Genomic DNA, 23,637 nt, shown 5'->3' with positions numbered 1-23,637 from the left:
TCCTGGCGGGTTTTACCGCCAGGAACAGGATGGCGGGAAGGGGGTCAGAATCTCCATGGCGGCGCTGCTTGCAGCGCCGCCATGGAGATTCAGCCCATGCAGGGGAAAAGCGGCGGGAAACCGCCGGATTCCCTTTTCTGACCGCGGCGTCAGAATGGGCTGGGAAGCACCGCCAGCTGTTGGCGGTGCTTCCGTGGTCCCCGGCCGTGGCGGTCATAGACCGCCAGGGTCGAAATGAGGCCCATAGTGTTCATGATGCTTCCGATTCTTGTGAGGATTGTTTTTGTCTTGGTTTTCATTATTTTTTGTGAAACCAGTGATGGTCATTGGATGCTGTTAGTCTTTAGGATGAGATGCAGTTCCAGGCCGCATGCCAAAATTCTGAAGGTTTAATAGTTGCTGATCCAGGGGAGAAAATTGGTGAGGATGAAACTGAGTTATAGTTGCTTAGACCTTGAAGGGGTTCCAGCTGATGGCTCCAAGTATGTGGGGCTACTGGGTGGGGATGTGGAGAAGGGTGCTAACTGTCTCTCAGCTCATATTCTGGTCAGTGGTTGGGGGACTTGCAAGTTGGGGCGGTGTGAGCTAACAAAGTTCAAAACTCAGATGCACTGGGGTATTCTGGTGTTAGTACTTTGCAAATAGGGAAAGTCTGGTAGTAGAATGCCTTTCAGTGACTTTGACCCACTCTTCATGTGTGCTGTGATGGAGAAGGTGTTATGGGGTAGAGTTGTTTAGGATGGTAATCGGTTTGGATGTGTTTTTTAAGAATGTGAATAAATGGATGCAGGTAAATGGTATGTATGTATGTATGTATGTATGTCATATTTTTAAAGCGCATTCCGACTCACAAAGAGCATTGAAGCGCTAATGTAGAAGGTGAGAAAAGAGGGAGATAGCAAGAATCCAAGGAACCCACCCAAAAAACAGATAATAGTAAGAGAAAAGATTACTTAAAAGTACAAACCGGGGTACGAAATGGATGCTATCGGGGGAAGAGACAAGTTTTACCTAGTTTCCTGAACCTTAGGTAAGAGGGTTCTTGCCTGATATTCAAGGGAAGCGAGTTCCAACCTTTGGCAGCAGCCACGGTGAAAGCTTTATCCCCCCATTTAGCTTTATAGGTACGGGGAACCTGAATTTGATAGGCTTTGGAGGACCTCAGGTTTCTCTTAGGAGCATGCCAAAAGAGCCTGGCGGTGAGGTAGCGAGGACCGATCCCGTGAGTAGCTTTATACGTTAGACAGAGCGATTTAAAGATGATGCGCTGAGCCACCGGAAGCCAGTGTAATTGTTTGAGGCTCTCTCTGACTGATACCTGCCGTGAGAGGTTGAGAACCGCTCTAGCGGCTGCGTTCTGGACCAATTGCAATTTGTTGATCAAGGCCTTGTCCAGATTGAGGAATAAGGCATTAAAATAATCTACCTTAAACATCACCAATGCTAAAATGGCAGAGACTCCATTCATGCTGGAGATAAGATTTCCTGAGCATTTTAATGAACCAGAGGCATGTCTTTAAGGTGTGGTTTACCTGATTTTTAAAGGATAAGCGATCATCAAAAAGAATGCCCAAATTCCTACTGACAGTGGTGAGGACAGGAAGTCACCACATTCTGAAGGCCACCAGCGTGAGCTCCATAACTATTTTCCTGGTCCGAAACAGAGAATTTCGGTTTTGGTGGCATTAATTTTAAGCCAGTTAGTCTTCATCCAATTGCTAACTGCTTGCATACAGTTTTTGAACCGGTCCGCAACCTCCTCCCAAGGCTTTTTGATTGGGATGATAAGCTGAGTATTGTCTGCATAAGAGGACGGGATGAAGCCAAAGGAGTGAATCAGACTAGCCAGCGGGGCAACATACACATTAAACAGAGTGGAACTCAGGGAAGATCCCTGTGGAATCCTGCAGGGAAATAGATAAGGCGTGGATCTAAAGTCGCCACAACTTGCAGTGGTCCATCTGTTAGTAAGAAAAGATTCCAGAAGCTTAAGGGCTCGCTCTCTAATCCCTACTTGACAAAGGCGGGACGTCAATAGGTGGGGGGAGATGGTATCAAACGCCGACGATAAATCTAATAGTACTAGGATGACCCCTTGACCTCCTTGAAATCAAGGCCGTCTCCGTACTATGCGCCTTTCTGAAACCATGTTGAGAGGCGTCAAGGGCTCCCACTTCCACTAAGAATTCAGCCAGTTCCAAATTCAAGATTTTCTCTAAAATCTTTGCCAGATAGGGAAGAAGTGCTATTGGCCATAAATTGTTTAGGTCCTGGCTGTCGCCATCTGGCTTCTTCTTAAGGGGAACCACTTTGGTTTCTTTCCATAGGGAGGGATACAACCCAGATATCAGAACCTCTTGAAAGATAGGAGCTAACGCCCGAGCCATCAGGTCGGGGGCCAGTTGAAAAATAGAATGGGGGCATGGATCCAAAGGGGAACCAGACTTAATTTCTACGATCCTCTTTCTAATACTGTCATGAGATGGGATATTGAAATCAGATAGAACTTTACAGCTAGCTTTGGAGTCGGTAGATACCCTAGAGGGGAGTTCCGTAGAAATCTCATGAGGAGCAAAATTTGCATGTATTTGGAGAATATTGTTCTCAAAGTGCCTAGCAACCTTATCACAGAACTCCTGAGAATTTTCCAGATCGAATGGCCTAAGGGGAGTGGATAATGCCTTTATCTCCTTAAATAGTTCTCTAGGGGCATTTAATGCCTCCTTCACTTTGGCAATATAGAAATTAGATTTGGCCTTAAAACGCACCGCTTTGTAAGCCTTGAGGGTGGACTTTAATGCAGCTCTTTCCTCTGGGACTGGTTTTAATTTCCACCAGCGCTCCTGTTGTCAGTACTTTCTCTGGAAAGATTTAAGTTCGCTCATAAACCAAGGTTGACTAAGCTTCTTCCGGCTGCAAGGCCCCCAGATCTTTGGGGGAGCCAGTTGAGTCATGGCCATTTCAACCCCTTGCTGAAAACTGTCAAGCAGGGGCCGAGCTAGCTTCTTGGCTCTGTCCCAGGCCTCTTCTAAGGCCGGGAACTAACTCTTCCACTTTAATCTGCTTCCATGGCCTAAATACGTTTCTCTTCACCTCATACAGAGCAGGAAAGTGCGTTATGTCAAATTGAAAGTTTAGCAGATGATGATCCGTCCAACTTAACTGGGTATTGGTTAACACCAGCTGTAGAGAAGTACGAACAAAGACCCCATCTAATATATGTCATGCACTATGGGTAGCTGCCGAGACTCTGAGGGACCAATCTAAGGCCTCCATAAGATCTAAGAACTCCCTAACCACTGGAGTGCAGATCTCGTCAAAATGAATATTAAAATCGCCTATTATAATTGCCTTTGGGGACAAAACCATAGGTTCTATCAGCTTAACCCAAGATTGGACAAGGTTTGTAGGAGGGCCCAGCGGTCGATAAATCAGTAGGCCCTCCTACAGTACTCCACTGTTCTGAGAGATCTTAAAAGCCATTGTCTCGCATGTTTCAGCGGCGGGGCCAGACCAAGCGCACACAAGAGTAGCCCTGCAGATAATAGCCAAGCCCCCACCCCTATTGTGGGGTCTATATAATCTGTAGTAGGTATACCCTGGGGGGGAGCTGCTACAAAATCCGGGTCTGATTCTGTTTTGCCCCAGGTTTCTGTTAAAAACAATCAATATGCCAAGTATCAATCATTTCGCAGATTTCTAGTTTGTGCTTGGGGAGTGAGCAGAAATTTAACAAGGCGTACTGGAACGGCTGACCGTGAGCTACCGTATTTTCCTGAGCTGCCATTCCAGACATCAGAGGCCTCCTATGCTGAGCTCTGGCCTCCTTCAAGGTTAATGGAGCTTGTACTGTCCAATTACATTCCTCACAGGTCCAAGTGCCCCATAATCGGATGGTGCCTTCTGCTTACAGGGCATATTCTTAATCTTGATTTTGCTGCTATACTCCTGAGGGGCCGCACATTTAAAAAAATGGGCAGAATCTCTGGCCCCTGGGCCCGTTCGGGCGCAGACAGGCTTGCCTTAGGCGCGCCTTTGGTGTGCCCGCTGCGCGGCCGCTCAGCTGGATTTATTTATAGCGCCGGGCCAAGAGCCCGACGTCAGCTGGACCGCAAACTCGCAGTACAGAGTCTCTGATGGCTGGAAGGAGGGCTCTAACTGACCCTCACTTCCGGTGCAGGCTCTAGAATGATGCCTGGCTGAAGAGACGACAAAGAAAGGTAAAAAAAGCCCCAGTTAAAAAGAAATAAAAACAGCGCTCCACCAGGCAGTGTTTCCCCCACCCTAATGTAAGTATATTTAAAAAGTTTAAAATAAACTTCCCTCATGCCGCGCAAAGCAGCCGAGTGACGCGCTCTCCTTCAATGCGCGGCCACTCAGCTGGATTCATTTATGGCGTCGGGCGAAGAGCCCGACAGCTGGACTGCTAACTCGCAGCACAGAGTCTCTGATGGCCAGAGGGAGGGCTCTAACTGACCCACACTTCCGGTGCAGGCTCTAGAATGATGCCTGGCTGAAGAGACGACAAAGAAAGGTAAAAAAGCCCCAGTTAAAAAGAAATAAAAACTGCGCTCCCCCAGGCAGTGTTTCCCCCACCCTAATGTAAGTATATTTAAAAAGTTGAAAATAAACTTCCCTCATGCCGAGCAAAGCAGCTGAGTGACGCGCTCTCCTTCAATGCGCGGCCACTCAGCTGGATTCATTTATGGCGCCGGACCAAGAGCCAGACAGCTGGACCACTAACTTGCAGTACAGAGTCTCTGATGGCCGGAAGGAGGGCTCTAACTGACCCTCACTTCCGGTGCAGGCTCTAGAATGATGCCTGGCTGAAGAGACGACAACGAAAGGTAAAAAAGCCCCAGTTAAAAGAAATAAAAACAGCGCTCCCCCAGGCAGTGTTTCCCCCACCCTAATGTAAGTATATTTAAAAAGTTTAAATAATTGTACATTCCTATATACATCACTGGTGTTTGAAAGTTACGTGGCCCTGTGTACAAATTATAGAAAATGCTGTCTAGAGTCGGTGTCACATATGAACATACTTGTTTGTACTTCCCTTTTCCTGTATGTTTGATTGTAGCAAAACTCAAATCCAGACTCCACATTCTCGTCTGAAAATCTACAAGCTTGCATTGCTGACCTCTTTGTAGCTGGGACAGACACAACTTCCACCACTCTCAGATGGGGGTTTCTGTACATGATCACCTGCCCAGACATCCAAGGTAAGATATGCAAAATGATGACCTAAGGCTAATATATACAAATTGATACCTAAAGTACTAGATACACAATAACAGTTTGTGTGTGAAGTTGGCACAATATCTTTTATGCAACGTTAAGGGTGACTGCCTTCTGATGATGATCTGACATCTACAGTGAATAGCAGCAGATAATTTAGAAGAAGCTTAACAGGGATAATGGGGAAAAAAGCAAGGCTGGTTTCTGACTTTAACAGATATCTGCACAAGCCAGGGTTTTAAAACTCTAAGTACAGGATAAATTGAAAAGGTAGTAGCAGTAGGGAAATGGACAGCCAAGGAACAGAAGAGGAAAATGAAAAGCAGACAGATTTGTTCTTGCATAACGATGACTTCTAGGGGTGTGTAGTGCTCCAAGCAAATGACATGACATGCTGTTGTATATTACCATTCCTCTTCTTACCTGACATGAAATGAGAGTTCACTGGTATGAAAAGTAATGCTAAGCCGCAAGGTTATGACAGGAAGGAAGATCCTTTTGAGCCCTTTCTTTGAATTGAGTGCATCCATGGTATCCTTCATCCTGTAAAAAAACTGACCATAACTTGGGGAATTATGTTGGTCCAATGTACTAAATATAGTGCTGAGGGTAGTTAAGTAGGATCTGAGGCATGAGGTTGAGATACACATTGGAGGATCTTTGTTGTCCCATTGTTTTGGAAAGGCAGGTGATTTGCGTGGGAGGAGTCTGATTCATTGGCAGAGCTGTGTTTATTCTGTATTAGCAATGCAGTGCTGAAGTTACAGTTTGGAATATTGGTAGCATGTCTCAGTTTGTTTGGTCGTAGGACTCCTCACCATATGCCACCATATTCACAGACGTGGGAGGCAATTAAGGGGTGTTGATAACACCACTATCACTGAGCTTGCCTTCTCTTCTCTACCTCACATCTCTGATGCTAGTCCGATGCCAGCAGGAGATCGAGCAAGTGGTGGGCTGGGACCGCCTGCCTGCCTGGGATGATCGGCTCCAGATGCCCTACGTGGAGGCTACTGTCAATGAAATTCTGCGCTTTGGGAACATCAGCCCTGCTGGAGTTTTTAGAGAAGTCACCAAGGACACCACTCTCCGAGGGTACCACCTGACCAAAGTGAGTGCCAAGAAAATGATTGAAGCCAATCTCCGGGTCAAGAGAACTAACTAGGTAAAGCTAAAAAGGAAGTGAATTAGATTTGGTACCCTAAGAATGATACACTGAATTCCCAAATACGTGCCACTACATGAAGATTTACAAGCTAGATCATTTACATTTAAGCAAACTTCTGGGTCCCTGCATGCCATTGTAACCAAATCAACAACACCTGTTTTCCCACTTGTGCTCTGTAAACATACCTGTAGAAGTGCCTTAAACTATGAAGTGAGCATTGGCACATTAGTTACAGCTTAGGCCTACAATGCTTCCTTGCATTTGTTTTATCATCTGAGTCAAAGTGATAGAGAAAGTGTAATAGGTTGAAAGTGACATTGGTGGTCATTCCGACCCTGGCGGTTTGAAACCGCCAGGGCCGGGGACCACGGAAGCACCGGCAACAGGCTGGCGGTGCTTCCAGGGCCATTCTGACCGCGGCGGTAAAGCCGCGGTCAGAAAAGGGGATCCGCCGGTTTCCCGCCGGATTTCCCCTGGCCCAGAGAATCCTCCATGGCGGCCCTGCTTGCAGAGCCGCCATGGGAATTCCGACCCCCTTCCCGCCAGCCTGTTCAGGATGGCGGGAACGGGTGTCGAGGGGCCCCGTAACAGGGACCCACCATGATTTTCACTGTCTGCTATGCAGACAGTGAAAATCGCGACGGGTGCTACTGCACCCGTCGCACCCCTGCAACTCCGCCGACTCCATTCGGAGCCGGCTTCCTCGTTGCAGGGTATTTCCCGCTGGGCCGGCGGGCGCTCCTTTGTCGGGCGCCCGCCGGCCCAGCGGGAAAGCCAGAATGGCCGCCGCGGTCTTTTGACTGCGGAGCGGTCATTCAGCGGTTTCCGATTGGCGGGCGGCGGGTCGGAATCAGGGCCATTGTCACTAGAGTCATAATGTAAAATAAAAAACTGGGTGATGCTGTAAGATGAGGTATTTCACATAATGCTCCACAGGTAATGATTTAATCCCACCAGTGTGCATGCTGTCTCTTGGATGTTCTTCAGTTGCACTGATTCTCTCCAATCCCCTTGTTCTTTTTGTATGTCATCCCAGGTTTGTTCCACAGTTTTCTTAAGGTTGCATCCTCTACACCTGAGATTTTGTTTAATGCCTCTCATTTCATCTTCGTTCAGGGGACCTCTGTGATCTCTAACATGACCTCCCTTTTCTTAGACCCTTTGGTGTGGAAAGACCCTTAATCACTTCAACCCCCAGAACTTCCTAAACAAGCAAGGACAATTTGAGAAGCCAGAATCTATGATCCCCTTTTCTGCAGGTGAGTCAACTCTGGAAGTTTTTGGGTGAGAATTTTATTTTGTAGGCTTCCAGCCTCAGACATTATGGGGCTCATTCTGAGCCCGGCGGGCGGTGGGCGCCGCCCGCCGGACGGAAACCGCCGAAAGACCACACCGCGGTCAATAGACCGCGGGGGTAATTTTGACTTTCTCGCTGGGCTGGCGGGCGATCGCCAGAAGATCGCCCGCCGGCCCAGTGGGAAAGCCCCTGCAACGAGGAAGCCGGCTCCGAATGGAGCCGGCGGAGTTGCAGGGGTGCGACGGGTGCAGTAGCACCCGTCGCGATTTTCACTGTCTGCATAGCAGACAGTGAAAATCATGGTGGGCCCTGTTAGGGGGCCCCTGCACTGCCCATGCCAGTGGCATGGGCAGTGCAGGGGCCCCACGACACCCGTTCCCGCCATCCTGTTCCTGGCAGGTTTTACCGCCAGGAACAGGATGGCGGGAAGGGGTCGGAATCCCCATGGCGGCGCTTCTGGCCCAGGGGAAATCTGGCGGGAAACCGCCGGATCCCCTTTTCTGACCGCGGTTTTACCGCCGCGGTCAGAATGGGCACTGAAGCACCACCAGCCTGTTGGCGGTGCTTCCGTTGCCCGTGGCCCTGGCGGTTTAGGACCGCCAGGGTCAGAATGAGGGCCTATGTGCTTTAGGTGTCTAGGGAACCTAACTGGTTGATGTTGAATGGGAGCATGGACAGTCTACCTATAAGATGTGGGGACTTCTGTACAAATTTAGAGGTGCCTTACGAGGTAGCAAGATCCTCATACGTCCACATTGATAACTTTACCTGCTTCAAGTGCTACTCACTTGCAGCAGATCATCTTAGGATTTTTGGTGTTTCTCTTTGTTAAAGCATCTGAGATTTTCTATGTTTCACCTGTGCCCTTTTTATTTCTGTGACTGAATTTATTGTTATGCTCATCCACTGCCTCTGTATTTGCTTTCCCTTGTGTAATGTCTGAAATTCTGAATTATTTTTACCTGTCTGCATCTCTTTCTCTGGGGATCTGCATCCTGTAGCCTGCTGCCCACACTTGTCTGTAAGGTTTTTAAGATCTCAGAAATATCTTCAGTGACAAAGAATATAGTACATTTTGCTCCACAAAATATTGCCTGATTTAGGCACCCAGGCAGGTGAAAGATGCCACCTTTGTTTCACAACTGAACAAGGTTTTGAAGTCCACATATAGCCATATTCTAAGACATGATAGGTTGAACTGCCTTGGGTCTGGGTATCTCGTGTGGCCTTGAATCTGTGTGAGAAGATCCGTTCTGAGAATAAATGTGCTTGTGGGGGATGATGAACATCTCCAGAAACATGGAGTACCAGGATTGTCAGGCCCTCCTGAGGCCACTAGGATGAGTGTCAGAGATGTTTGTAGCATTTTTTGACCACATATGAGAGGTGTGGGAGAGGCTGAAAACTGCAGGCAAATATCTCTGACCAATTTATTCATAGTACATTGCACATGGACTCTGGGTGTGAGCACCCAGAGGCAAAGTTTGATCATTTTGTGTTATTGGGGGTGTCTGTTTACGGGTTTCCCCACCACTGGAAGTATACCTTTGCAGAACTTGAGGGCAGAGTTCTCTCTAGTGGACATGTTGATACATCCTGCTGAGCGGGTCTGCAAAAGTTTTTGTCCTCTTCTAGGAATATGTCTTGGCAGATCGCACAAAGCCACATCCTCTGTGCTAGTGCTGAGAACGGGGAAGGGTGTGTGCCACCCTTCTGTTGGTAGAACATGTCTGTCATGTTGTCCGTCTTGATGAGGGCTACCTTCCATCTAATGACATAGAAGAAGTCATTGAGGGCTATTTGTATGGTTAGCACTTATAGCTAATTGATGTGGTAGCTGTATTGTTGAGGAAGCCACATTCCCTGTAGTCATGTCCTCAAGATGTGTTCCCAAGGTTTTGAGAGATGTGTCTGTGGTGATGGTCACATGTGAAATGATGTATGAGCCAAGGTCTGCCCAGCAACAATTTGTTATTGTTCCCCATTGCAGCACATTGTGAGTGTTGGCCTTTATTAACACCAGATTTCCCCAGTGACCCTCTGCTTGTGACCACTGAGCCGCAAAGCAGTCTTGTAGGAGGCTCCGAGAGAGCCTTGAATATGGGGTACAATAACCATACATAAGGCCATCATCCCTAGGAGGTACATCATAGTTCAGACTGCGCATTGATGATTGAGCTGCAGAAGAGTCAGCAGCTTCTGAAATGCCAAGAATCTTTGTTGTTTGGGGGTAGACTTTCCCCTGTAACTGTGGTTAACAGATCCCTAGAAGTGTTGAATCTGTTGAGGTTGTAGGTGGAACTTGGTGGCATTTATGATAAACTGCAAGCAGGGAAATTGCTGCCAGAGGGCAGCCTTGGCAGTGCTGCCGCTCTTGATCAGCCAGTCATTTAGATATGGGAGGATGTGAGTGGCCCCATTTTGTAGATGTGCAGCCACCACTGCCAGGCACGTTGAAATACCCATAGCACTGCAGTGACCCCAAAATGGAGCACTTTGAATTGGAAATGATGTCTACTTAACTGAAAGTGAAGATATCATCGATGACAGTGTGAATGGCTATGTGAAAGTAGGCATCTTTGTGGTCAAGCACTGGCATGTAGTTATCCAGTTGGATCAATAGAGAGACATCCTAGGGAGTTGTCATACGCAAGCGTTGCCAAAGGATGTGTTTGTTTAGAGGCCTGAGGTCTAGAATAAGCCCAAAGGAGCACTCCTTTTTGGGAATAAGGAAGTATAGGTAGGGGCACGGTATCTGCAGCTCTCGTAGCTCTTCCTCGGGAGGACATGCTGAAGACGTGTGTGGCTATTATTTTGGGAGGGGTAGTGACAGCTACTAGGCTGTAGCTGGAACCCTCTGTGTGATCTGATCTCCTCCCAACTTGGGAGGAAAACTTTTATTCTGCCTCCAACACATGATGTGTGACCAGGAGGAGGAAATAAGGCAACTCACTGCAGTGAAAGATATTTACTGGAGCCACCTCTGCCCTCACCTTTGATGTTGATCCTATAGACAACCCTGGTGTAGCCCATACCAGCCTGCAGGTAGAAAGCCTCTTGCTGTCTTTGATAGGATTACTGCTTGTTAGGTGAGGTGGATTTAGCTCTGCCCCTGAGCTGTTGCTTCCAAAGGGAGCCCTTAAGCGGAGGATTTTTCGGGGCATCCATGGATTTTGAAATGTGTCTGTCCTTATTTATCTTTCCAAGCTTCTCATCAACGTTGGGACCAAAGGGATGCTCGCTGTCATATGAGATGTTGAGGAGATGGTGCTGGATTTCAGGTTTGAACCCAGAGATTCAGGAACCAGGTGTATCACCTGAGTATGTCACTGGTATTAATGCCTCAAGAAGCTGTGCTCGCAGTGTCTGAGATGTCCTTGCCCTCGGCACTGTTTCTTCCCCCTTCTCCTATAATCTTCTGCGAGATGTTTGGCAAGTTCCTGCATCACCGCTCATTGGGACCTGTGTTATCTGGAGAGGGGTCCAGCAAATTTGCCTACACGTCAGTACATGGCTGCCTGCTATGCAATTACTCTCTTCCTCACAAATTCAAACATTTTGTCTCTGCCAGTGATGCATGTGCTTAGCATTCAAGTGCAGACCACAGCCACCTAGCTCTGTAAAAAGAAACACAAAGAAACAAATAATATGCTATTTCTTGTTTCTTTTTGCTCGGTGTTATTCCTTATGGACATCTTGTTCTGTTTTCCCTACTCATGCCCTGCTCCTGGTGTCCTTGTTTCTTGGGTTCTGTTGTGTGATGAGATTTTGTATCTGGAATTCTTCTCATGCCCAGTTTCTTGTTGTAGGTCAGCGGGTGTGCCCAGGGGAGCAGCTCGCCCGGATGGAACTCTTCATGTTCTTCACCAGCCTACTCCAGAATCTGGACATCTTTCTTGATGACAAAGAGCGCCGTCCTGATTTCTCTTACACAAGCGGCCTTGTGCGTGCCCCCCATCCCTACAAGCTGAGCTGTCGGACACGGCCACAGTCATTTATGCAAAATGCAGAGAAGTAATCCCTTAGCGTGATACCTCAATCTGGCCATCCCAGTTATACAAGAACGTAACTGTAAATATATTTCTAGCGCCAATTGCTTCTCCTTTGCCTCAAGTGTCCTTTGCAGGAATAATTTCCAAGATAACTCTAGACCTATCAGTAGCTGAGACACATCTAGGGCCAAGAAGGCCGTATCTGCAAGGCACAATGTATAACCCAGCTGGATGTAATACAAAAAAGGCAATAGACTGAAAGGCTTGAAAGAAATATTCAAATTGTAACAATAAAAGAAACTAGAAATCATTAAGACCAAGTATATGATGTGATCTTAGGAATACATTAATGACACAGAACTGAGGGACTTGTGCATTACTGGTCAGGGCGCAATGGAGTTGGCGTTCCTGCGCTCTGACTGAACTGCAATATGGCCTTCATTTGCAATGCGTATCATGTCCTGATCAGCATCATCTCAAAATATGGAATCCCGGAGGTCAAAAAGCCTCCTACTTAATAAGTAGGAGACAGCAGGCACTTGTGGCACCGGATGAATGCTTGTGAATGCTGGAATGAAGGTCTGCAAGCAGCAGCAGTTCTGTATTTCAAGCGTTTCTAGTCATGGTTTCTAGAGGTGCAGGGATCCCAAGGGGATGGCTTTCCCTTTGCTAACCAGTTATCACCCCAACTCAGAGGCAGGCAACAGAATTGTTTGTGACCACAGTTAACTCACAAAGAGAAGGGCAATGTCTCTTAAATGCTTAAGGGGGTCATTCTGACCCTGGCGGTAATTACCGCCAGGGCGGAGGTTGGCGGTAGCACCGCCAACAGGCTGGCGGTGCTCCGCCGGGCATTCTGACCGCGGTGGTACAGCCGCGGCCAGAAGCGGAAAGCCGGCGGTGTACCGCCGACTTTCCGCTGCCCATGGGAATCCGCCATGGCGGCGCAGCTTGCTGCGCCGCTATGGGGATTCTGACACCCCATACCGCCATCCTGTTCCTGGCGGTTCGCCCGCCAGGAACAGGATGGCGGTATGGGGTGTCGAGGGGCCCACGTAAGAGGGCCCCACAAAGATTTTCACTGTCTGCTGTGCAGACAGTGAAAATCGCGACGGGTGCCACTGCACCCGTCGCACCCCTTCAACTCCGCCGGCTCAATTCTGAGCCGGCTTCCTTGTTGATGGGGCTTTCCCGCTGGGCCGGCCGGCGGTCTTCTGGCGGTCGCCCGCCGGCCCCGCGGGAAAGCCAGAATGACCGCCGCGGTCTTTCGGCGGGAACCGCTTGGCGGGGGGCGACCGCCGACCACCGCGGTCAGAATCACCCCCTAAATGCCCTCTCCTATTTTCAATTGGAAAGGGTCATAAAAACACTTTTGTGAGTCATAATTCGATTTGCAAACAGGCTTTAGTGCGTTATATTAAGGTGTTTTGTATTCACAAATCCTGTGTTTTTGCAAATCTCAGACTTCTTGACTACAAAATATTTTTGTAAGTTAAGCCTAGAGACCCTGTTGCCACCTATAATATATTACCTATGAGCTGGGCCCCTCAGTTGTGAGATGAGTTTTGTTTTTGTCTCAGAATTTTCTGATCACCTTTTGTTTTTTAAGTTTCTAGTTGTTCCGTACAGGTTTCTATGCATCCTTATGGGCCTTTATTTCTATAGTGATATCCTCTGTTGGATTGTTCCAGCACTGCCTAGATTAGAATGGGATCTTTATATTTCAGGATGTCGATGGTGCAACTATGGTTGCCTAAAAGCATTTGGTCAGTTGCCTTCTCACCACCACTAGCTAATAATATTCCTTGTTTGGCATTAATAAAGCTTGGGAAGCATCACTGTGTGTCCCTTGTCTACTCACCGCCTTACCTCATCCCTACAATTTGGTGAAGAGTGTCTCTAAGTATGGTGGAAAAACTTCTAAATGGGTCAGCAGAGAAGACTGTGGCAAGTGCACACAAATGGATGACCAACCTGTGTATATGACCAAGTACTTCATTGGGCAATGATTAGGTAGTAGCAATTATTGGAGGAACTAGAAGATGGATCTACAATGCATTGCGTGATGACACAGGAGCCATCTAATGCAGTTTAGTAAATACAATTCCAAATACTTGTCGCAGGGAGAAACGCTTAAAAGGACGGAGATCACACCAAGAAAAATTCATTTTGGGCGCTGCAGAGAATGGCATTTTTGGAAAGAACAATGATAGTTGATTTTTTTGTGTAAATGCCACAAGCTCTACAGAAACATTTTTAGGTGTGTCAACTCATCATCCAGAAGCCTGCAATTTGTCAAATTTACTTTGCATTAGTGATGCAGGGCATCAACAAATGATCACATATTGCCTTGTACTGGGGTGGATCTTGGGCAAATCCCACAAAGAGTTGATGTAAGTGGAAACAGTGAGTGAATTTCCACTTCTGGAAATGGTGGATATGGCACAGATACTCTATATGTATTTAGAAATATCTACAAATGGCTGACGATCCCATGATTCCCAAGGGACCTGATCCCAGTAAGGATTGGGTAGGCAGCGGTGACGCGCTCATCCAATCACTTGTTTTTCACTCGAAAATCCACAGAGTGTTCCTGTAGTTTTTCTGGCTCACAAAGGGCCTTATGACGATTTTGGCAGATGGAAAAACCTGTCCGCCTAAATCCTGATCGGGAGGCTGCCTCCCGCCGGGCCCATTACGAGTTTCCAACTGGGTCAGCAGGAAAGGGCCTACAGCATTGTCTCAGGCTCGTAATCGACATAAATAACACCTTAAACTCACATTTCTCATACAACACGCAAAGATGCTATGTAAAGATAGCCCTATCTCTCTCCTGATCACCACACTACACTCAATCCATACTTTACATCTATGAAGGTAATAGCATCCCTCGGGTCATTACTCATGACACCAAAACTCTCCTTTTATAGTCCACACAATATCCTACACCCTTCCCACCAAACATGCCCTAAGGAGCAGTAAGCTACCCTTCTAAGAAAGCTCTTTGTATTGCAAAATACTAATGACCCCGCAGTAGAGAGATTATTATCTCTGTTGCGGTACCATAGATCTGTCTCCTTTGTCAATGCCTAAGGTAACGAGCACACTAAGGACTCAGACACCCCCCTCTTTCGCTGTTCCCTTTGAAGGCAAGTTTGCTACTTCCTAATTAATGGTTATACCTCTTTATGCCATTTACTTGGACATTTCCACCCACAATAGTAATAAATAACACAAGTGTGTGGGGTGGAGCAACTCAAAGAAAAGTGAAAAACTCTGGGCCTTATTGAGATATTGGTGGACGAGTTGCTCCATCACAACGGTGATGGATATCCCTCCTCCTAAATCTAAATCCCATAGGATTTAAAGGGGTTTAGATTTGGGTGGACTGGATATGAGTCACCGTTGTGACAGAGTAACTTATCTGCCAATGTCTAAATCAGGCCCTTTGTTTCTTAAATATCTAGAATACAGGATTTTTCACTGGTAGAGAGGCTAAACACTTATACAGCTGAACCAGCAGAAGGGCGAGCTTTACTTCAAAAGATCACAAGAAAAGAGCCACTCAATCTACAAACTATGTACAATTGTATCCATCCTTTGAGATAAACATCCACTTCATGACCTCCCCATCCATCAAAAAGAAATGGGGCAGATTAGAAAAATGCTGCAGTGAGCAGTGTGCACCAGCATCCTTGCAATGTTCACTTTCTGCAAAGCAGACAGTGAACACTGTGACGTTGCTGGCCAGGGGGGCTCCCTGCACCCATTCTCCGCCAGCCTTTTCATGGCGGTGCTACCCCCAAGAAATCGCTGGGGGAGAGCAAAGTCGTAATCCCCTGGGCAGCGCTGCCCTGGCAGATTAAGACTGCTTGGACCACCAGACTGCCGGGATGACTAATCCTGGCAGTCCGACCGTGGTGCAACTGCCGTGGCCGTAATGTGGCGGTGGACCGCCGCATTGGCAGCAATCCCACCACCACCGCAAACCTTTGTAATCAGGCCCAAAGTGTTTTGTCTATGTGTGTATGTCCTACCTGTTTACTGGTTTTTACATTGGTGTTGACACTGATCTTTGGATCAGGGCTCTTTATTTGGAATGACAGAATTATGACCTTGAGATGTACAGTATCAAGGATGTTTTTACAGACATTTTGTCTAAATATTTATATTTTAGGCCGGGTTTAGGGTTAGAAATCTTCGTACAACATGTAAGAGGTATACTTTTATAACTTTGTGCTCTCTGTGTGGGGACACTTGGTGGATTTAGCATAGCACCCCACTACTTGTTGATTAGGTTGATCTATCCCTGAAAAATTGTCATAGATCTTTTAAGGCTAATCAGGCAAGAAACATGTCGGCCTTTTAGGTGAACATAGGGGGACAATATTTCCCAACATATTCCCACTTAGTCTTTTATTTTTAACAGGGACCCTCCCAGTAAAGTATCCTCAGAGGGATACCCCAGGTAATTTTATCCTCTTGTTTACTAATCAATGGATTCAGTCAATATTGACTTTCTGATGGATACCTCAGACTCTTGATGGCACACACAGAAAGAAAAGCTTTAAGGCAAAAAGCCCCTGTAGAGGGCCCTGCGGGGCCTTGCAGTGCTGGCCCAACATGGAGCTAGCCCAGTGATAAAGCATGCCACCGCTTGGCGTGGGTGAGGGCTTTTCCTCCGGAAATGGTGTTAACCTGAATAATTTTTAGGAACAGCACACTGTTTTTTTATTTTATATGTTTGGAGAGTGTGTGCTGGACTTTAATTACTCCCAGTCCCCCTATTTTATGTTTATGACAACAAAAAGAAATGCCTGAAAAAAAGGTTTGCAGCGTCCTCACTAGTCCTTTCGTATTGACAGCTTCTAGCAAAATTAAAACAAGCATACTGAACATAGGGTTATGCAACTCTTGCATTTGTACCCTGACAACATATCAGGAAAGTTTAAAGTGGTTTTGTTTTCTCAGTAAATATTACAAACCGCTACAGTGAGTGCTAATAGCTCAATTAATTAAACAAAATAAGTGATCTGCCTTGATTCTGGCCAGGAATAAATTGTTCATCCTTATTTGAGTGTGTACTAAATGTTTTCTACAGCAACAAACTAAGGATTATACTTTTTCAAAGGTCGGAAGGACAACCACCTATTTTGCCTCCCAAAGCTTTAAAAGCAGTGTCAGGTCCCATTCAGAAGGCTTCAGGGCTAGCAGGGGCTTCTGAGCCACAGCCAGGGGAGTTTAGGCCTTTTACCACTGCTGTCCTCTGGTGAGCCCTATTGTGGCTCTGCAAACTGGGCCAAGCACAACGGTTTCAGCAACTGACTCTCTGTAGTAGAGTAGGCGAGCAGTCGCAGACTTCTCAGGGATGTTAGTGTGGGAGTACTCAGAGTCAGAAATCAATATTACCCCCCCAGCAGCGCAGTGAAGTCAATGCGCAGCCCAGGGCTTCTCTTTGTTGAAAGTACTTTATTATTTTAAAAAAACAGAATTCCTCTACACATTTAGGGCCTGATTCCGACCTTGGCGGGCGGCGGGTGCCCGCCCGCCAAGCGGAAACCGCCGAATGACCGCTCTGCGGTCAAAAGACCGCGGCGGCCATTCTGGCTTTCCCGCTGGGCCAGCGGGCACCCGCTAAAGGAGTGGTGGGGCCCTGTTAGGGGGCCCCTGCACTGCCCATGCCAGTGGCATGGGCAGTGCAGGGGCCCCCAGGAGCCCCACGACACCCGTTCCCGCCATCCTGTTACTGGCGGGTTTTACCGCCAGGAACAGGCTGGCAGGAAGGGGGTCGGAATCCCCATGGCGGCGCTGCAAGCAGCGCCGCCATGGAGGATTCTCCGAGCCAGGTGAAATCCGTCGGGAAACCGCCGGATCCCCTTTTCTGACCGCGGCTTTACCGCCGCAGTCAGAATGGCCCTGGAAGCACTGCCAGCCTGTTGGCGGTGCTTCCGTGGTCCCCGGCCCTGCCGGTTTTTACCGCCAGGGTCGGAATGACCACCTTAATCATGCATGAATACCCGATTCACGGATACAAGTCTTTGTGCTCTCTGTCTGCTGAGTAGGCCTTTATCTGGCTCTATTGGGACCCTCCCCTCACACTGGGATCCTCCCTGTTGTAGGTTTGGAATCTATCGGTCAGCTATATGGGCACAGCCCATGCCCTCTTTGTTATTAGCAGCACTGCAGTAGTATTCCCTCAGGTATAGGCCCCTTTCATTTCTCAACTAATTTGTGGTTGCATAGTGCACCTGCTTTCGGGTGTCCTGCAGCAGCAGAATCTCACTAGCAGCAGGTGTGAGACTTCAAGCAGCACATGGTGGTCCAGCAGCAGTGGGGGCGAAGCTCAGCCCACCTGCGGCAGCAGGATCTTCAGCAGGCAAGCAGGAGCCTCCAGACAGTACACAACAATCATCCCAGGAGTACGTGTCAGCTTACAGCTCAGCACATCGGTCACAGAGGGTAGAGGCAGGTGCTGAGGCATCTGTTGGTGGCCCTCCTCTGGGTGGCTGCACTCTCAGGATACCTCGCTGAATACTAAGGCCCTCATTCTGACCCTGGCGGTCGGTGTTAATGCGGCGGCCAACCCGCCAACAGGCTGGCGGTCCAAGAAATGGAATTCTGACCCTGGCGGGAACCGCCAACAGAGCCCGCCACTTTAACACTCTGACCGCCACGGCGGGACAAACAAACAGCGCGGCGGTCACCGCCAACAGCCAGACGGGAGACAATGTACCGCCCACCCTATCACGACCCACCAATCCGCCACCTTTTCCGGGGCGGTTGCCCCGCCGCTAAAAACACGGCGGAAACAGACTTTTCGAACGGAAAACGCTCACCTCTACACACTCCACGAGGAATCTGGACAGAATGGAACCGGAACTACACATCCTCCCAGCCATTGTCTTCCTGCTCCTCTACCAGGAGCACGAACGCCGGCGCAGACAACAACGGTGAGTACTGCACCTACGACACAGGGGAGGGGGGAGGAAAAAAATTACGGGCACACACATACGCGACACACCCACCCCCACCCTCACCCACTACAACACACACATCAATGCAGAGCAACAACTCAGAGTGACACCCCCCAAACCCCCCGGAAGAATGCAAAGACAAAATAAAATGATCATTAAAATTAAAGTATATTATAGCATATCTGAAGTGAAGTGAAATATGAGGTATATTAAAAAATATATATAACATCATGAACAATATATACATAGGTCAAAAGTCCGGCCCATATTGGCTATCAGCCATTGTTCGTGGGCCAATGGGCCTAAACACATGGACAAAGCCCACACAGGAGACCCGAATCCATTGGAAAGAACACTGCAGGGGCATCAGATATTAAAACTACAGGCACCTCAGGGGGAAGGGAAGGGGGGGCACCTCAGCCAGATGAGTCCACGACGCCAGATCCACGAGGGGCCTCCATGCCAACTGTTCAATCCTGGGGAGTGCAAAGCCACAGTCTCACAAGTCTCTACAGTGGGTGGATTGCCCACTGGACCATCCTGGGGAGTGCAAAGCCACAGTCTCACAAGTCTCTACAGTGGGTGGATTGCCCACTGTACCATCCTGGGGAGTGCAAAGCCACAGTCTCACAAGTCTCTACAGTGGGTGGATTGCCCACTGTACCATCCTGGGGAGTGCAAAGCCACAGTCTCACAAGTCTCTACAGTGGGTGGATTGCCCACTGTACCATCCTGGGGAGTGCAAAGCCACAGTCTATCAAGTGGATTACAGACTCCACTGGTTCAGGAGGAGGCATGGTGCCCAGAGTGCTTCGTGAAGCCCTGCCCGAGACAGATCCGGCCCTTCCCCTCCTGCCAATGGGCCAGCGGTGCTTGAGATGAAGGGCCCAGCGTAGCGGTGCATGAGATGAAGGGCCCAGCGTAGCGGTGCTTGAGAGGAAGGGCGGAGCGGTGCTTGAGATGAAGGGCCCAGCGGAGCGGTGCTTGAGAGGAAGGGCCCAGCGGAGCGGTTCAGAGACGGCGGTGCCCAGCGTAGCGGTGCTTGAGATGAAGGGCCCAGCGGAGCGGTGCTTGAGATGAAGGGCCCAGCGGAGCGGTGCTTGAGAGGAAGGGCCCAGCGGAGCGGTGCTTGAGATGAAGGGCCCAGCGGAGCGGTTCAGAGACGGCGGTGCCCAGCGGAGCGGTGCTTGAGAGGAAGGGCCCAGCGGAGCGGTGCCTGAGAGGAAGGGCCCAGCGGAGCGGTGCTTGAGATGAAGGGCCCAGCGTAGCGGTGCTTGAGATGAAGGTCCCAGCGGAACAGTTCAGAGACGGCGGTGCCCAGCGGAGCGGTGCTTGAGAGGAAGGGCCCAGCAGAGCGGTGCTTGAGATGAAGGGCCCAGCGTAGCGGTGCTTGAGATGAAGGGCCCAGCGGAGCGGTTCAGAGACGGCGGTGCCCAGCGGAGCGGTGCTTGAGAGGAAGGGCCCAGCGGAGCGGTGCCTGAGAGGAAGGGCCCAGCGGAGCGGTGCTTGAGATGAAGGGCCCAGCGGAGCGGTGCTTGAGAGGAAGGGCCCAGCGGAGCGGTTCAGAGACGGCGGTGCCCAGTGTAGCGGTGCTTGAGATGAAGGGCCCAGCGGAGCGGTTCAGAGACGGCAGTGCCCAGCGGAGCGGTGCTTGAGAGGAAGGGCCCAGCGGAGCGGTGCCTGAGAGGAAGGGCCCAGCGGAGCGGTGCTTGAGATGAAGGGCCCAGCGGAGCGGTGCTTGACACGGCGGTGCCCTGTTCAGCGGTGTTTGTCTCGAAGTGCCCTGTTCAGCGGTGCTTGTCTTGAAGGGCCCAGCGGAGCGGTGCTGGACACGGCGGTGCCCTGTTCAGCCGTGTTTGTCTTGAAGGGCCCTGTTCAGCGGTGCTTGTCTTGAAGGGCCCTGTTCAGCGGTGCTTGTCTTGAAGGGCCCTGTTCAGCGGTGCTTGTCTTGAAGGGCCCTGTTCGGCGGTGCTTGACACGGCGGTGCCCTGTTCAGCGGTGCTTGTCTTGAAGGGCCCTGTTCAGCGGTGCTTGACACGGCGGGGCCCTGTTCAGCGGTGCTTGACACAGCGGTGCCCTGTTCAGCAGTGCTTGTCTTGAAGGGCCCTGTTCAGCGGTGCTTGTCTTGAAGGGCCCTGTTCAGCGGTGCTTGTCTTGAAGGGCCTGTTCAGCGGTGCTTGTCTTGAAGGGCCCTGTTCGGCGGTGCTTGACACGGCGGTGCCCTGTTCAGCGGTGCTTGTCTTGAAGGGCCCTGTTCGGCGGTGCTTGACACGGCGGTGCCCTGTTCAGCGGTGCTTGTCTTGAAGGGCCCTGTTCGGCAGTGCTTGACACGGCGGGGCCCTGTTCAGCGGTGCTTCACACGGCAGGGCCCTGTTCAGCGGTGCTTCACACGGCGGTGCCCTGTTCAGCGGTGCTTGTCTTGAAGGGCCCTGTTCAGCGGTGCTTGACACGGCGGGGCCCTGTTCAGCGGTGCTTGACACGGCGGGGCCCTGTTCAGCGGTGCTTCACATGGCGGGGCCCTGTTCGGCGGTGCTTGACACGGAGGGGCCCTGTTCAGCGGTGCTTGAGATGTGTCCCCAGGGCACCAGATCCGGCCAATATTTTCCGCTCACTCGCCATCCGACTTTTCGCTTGCAGGGCCCTCCTGTGCTGGAGTCCTGGGCCCGTGGGTGTCCTCCGTCACACCCGGAATGGGGCTGGTGTGGCCCTCCTGGGCAGCTCGCCTGCTGCCGGACTTGTCGGACGTGCTGCCCTTGCCATCCTTCGGCGATTCTCTGGGGCCCTTGCCTCCCTTTGTGGATGTGCCAGGTGACACCACACTCCGTGACGGTGCCAGGGTAGTGCCTTTGGGGGCTGCCGTCTCTGGCCTCTCGCGCCGGCCCTTGCCTTTTTTCGTTTTTTTCCCAGGGGGTGGGCTGGCTGTCCCTTTGCTGCTGGCCGATGTTGCTGCCCTTGAAGGTGGTGGACTCCAATACCAATGGACTATGGTCCTTGTAGGTCCAGGGGTTGTGGTGGCTGAGGTGCTTATTGGACTCTTACGAGATGGAGGGGGTGGGTCAGGTGATGGGAAGAGGTTAATTTTGGAGAGGAAAAACTTTTTAGGAGCAGTGGGAAGGGTAGGTGCAGTGGGTATGGAATTGGAGGAAGAGGATGTGGTTGTAGGAGAGTCAAGTGTGCTGTCTTTGGGTGCAGGTGCTTGTGACGGAGGCTGTCATGAGGTGGATGGCTGTTGGGTGGGTGGCTGCCTGTGTTTGTGTGTTTTGGAAGAGGGGGTGACAGACACACTGGGAGAGGACACAGGGGACGTGTAAATGACAGTGGGGGTGGTGACTGCACGTGTGCGGAGTGTTCTGGTGGGTGTGGTGGTGATGGACATACTGGCTGATGATGGTGTGCATGCAAGTGTGAGTGGAGACGTCACAGGGAGGGAGGAGGGAGACGAGGAGGAGGGGGACACAGAGGAGGCAGTGGCTGTTGGCATGTCTGCATGTGGATGTTGCTTGTGTGAATGCTTGTGTGATCTGTGGTGCTTATGTCTGGATGAGCTGCCCTTGGGTGTTGAGGTGTGTGCAGGCTGGTCTGTAGGTGTGGCTGGGATAGGCAGAGGAACAGGGGGACTGGGATGAGGAAATTGGAGGGGGGAGGCAGGAGACAGGGACAATGGCTGCCGTCAGTGCTGAGGCCAGAGCGTTGATCGATCGCTGATGGGCAGCCTGACCCGAATGAATGCCCTCCAGGTATGCATTGCTCCGGTGCACCTCCCTTTCTACACCCTGGATGGCATTCAAAAGGGTAGACTGCCCAACAATGGGCGTCTGGAGGAGGTCAATGACCTCCTCACTGAGGGCAGCAGGGGTAACTGGGGCAGGGCCTGAGGTGCCTGGGGTGAAGGAGATGCCCGCCTTCCTGGCCGAGCGGGCACGGGGCGAACGCTGAGGGCTGCTTGGAGGGCGGAGCTGGTGCGCTGGGTGGCGGCTGTACCTGTTGTAGCGGTGGGCACGGATGTTGCCGCCACCACAAGGGAGCTCCCTTCCGAGGACGTGTCTGTGTCGCTGATGTCTCCATGGGTCCCCGTTGTGGAGCTCCCCTCGCCCTCCGTCTCACTGGTGAACTCGGAGTCAGTTGCATGGCCCTCCGGGGCCATGTGAGATGCAGCTCCCTCGTGCTCCGATGCCACTTCTCCTCCGCCTGATGATGCTAATGCACACATGTACAGGAAGAGCAGCAAAAAAGGGGGGGGGAATAAAGACATGTTGAGTGCATGCATTGGCGACACCGTTGGCGGAGAGGACAGACACAGAAGCCCCCTGCACTACGCCGCGCACTCGGTGTACACTACTCAATTATTGGGACTTGGCCTACAAGCCTATGGACGACAAATGCACACATAGGTGACCCAGGGCCATGGATAGCTGTACTTGGCACCCTACAGAGGTGGGGGGCGGGGGCACAGGGCCATGCCTTACAGAGGGGCCTAGCCTACAGAAATCGCCCTGGCCTAGAGATACCCACAGCCCTCCTCCCCCACCCAGGCACCTCCACTGTGCGCTAATATAGCAGAATGTGCTGGTACTCACCCCCTTGTGTCTGCTGTGATGTCCTCACGCGCCCATCCAAATCGGGGTAGGCCACCGCCAGGGTCCGGGACATCAGGGGGGTCAATTGCCGTGTGGCACCCCTCCTACGTTGGGAGGCCATCCCCAGCAGAGCCTCCGCGGTCTTTCTGCTCCCGCGGCGGATGTCCTCCCACATACAGGCTTGACCGAGCCACTATACGGGAATTGTGTGCCCAGCTGGAGCCAGACCTGATGTCACCCATCCGCCAACTCACAGGGATCCCCCCTCTAGTGCAGGTGCTGTCAGTACTCAATTTTTTGGCAAGTGGGTCATTTCAAACAACAGTGGCCATTTCTTCTGGGATGTCTCAGCCTATGTTTTCAAAGGTGTTGTCCAGAGTGTTTTCTGCCC

The 23,637-nt window shown here is 50.5% G+C and overlaps 1 pseudogene; it reads left to right on the top strand.

Moving 5' to 3' along the window:
• The window catches only part of LOC138267116 (cytochrome P450 2J2-like), a 65,370-nt pseudogene extending 53,316 nt beyond the window's left edge, over positions 1-12,054 (top strand).
• The last annotated feature ends 11,583 nt before the right edge of the window (positions 12,055-23,637 follow it).

This window comes from Pleurodeles waltl, chromosome 12 (genome assembly GCF_031143425.1).
Source record: "Pleurodeles waltl isolate 20211129_DDA chromosome 12, aPleWal1.hap1.20221129, whole genome shotgun sequence".
Taxonomy (NCBI): Eukaryota; Metazoa; Chordata; class Amphibia; order Caudata; family Salamandridae; genus Pleurodeles; species Pleurodeles waltl.
This window is presented reverse-complemented; position numbering and strand designations above follow the sequence as displayed.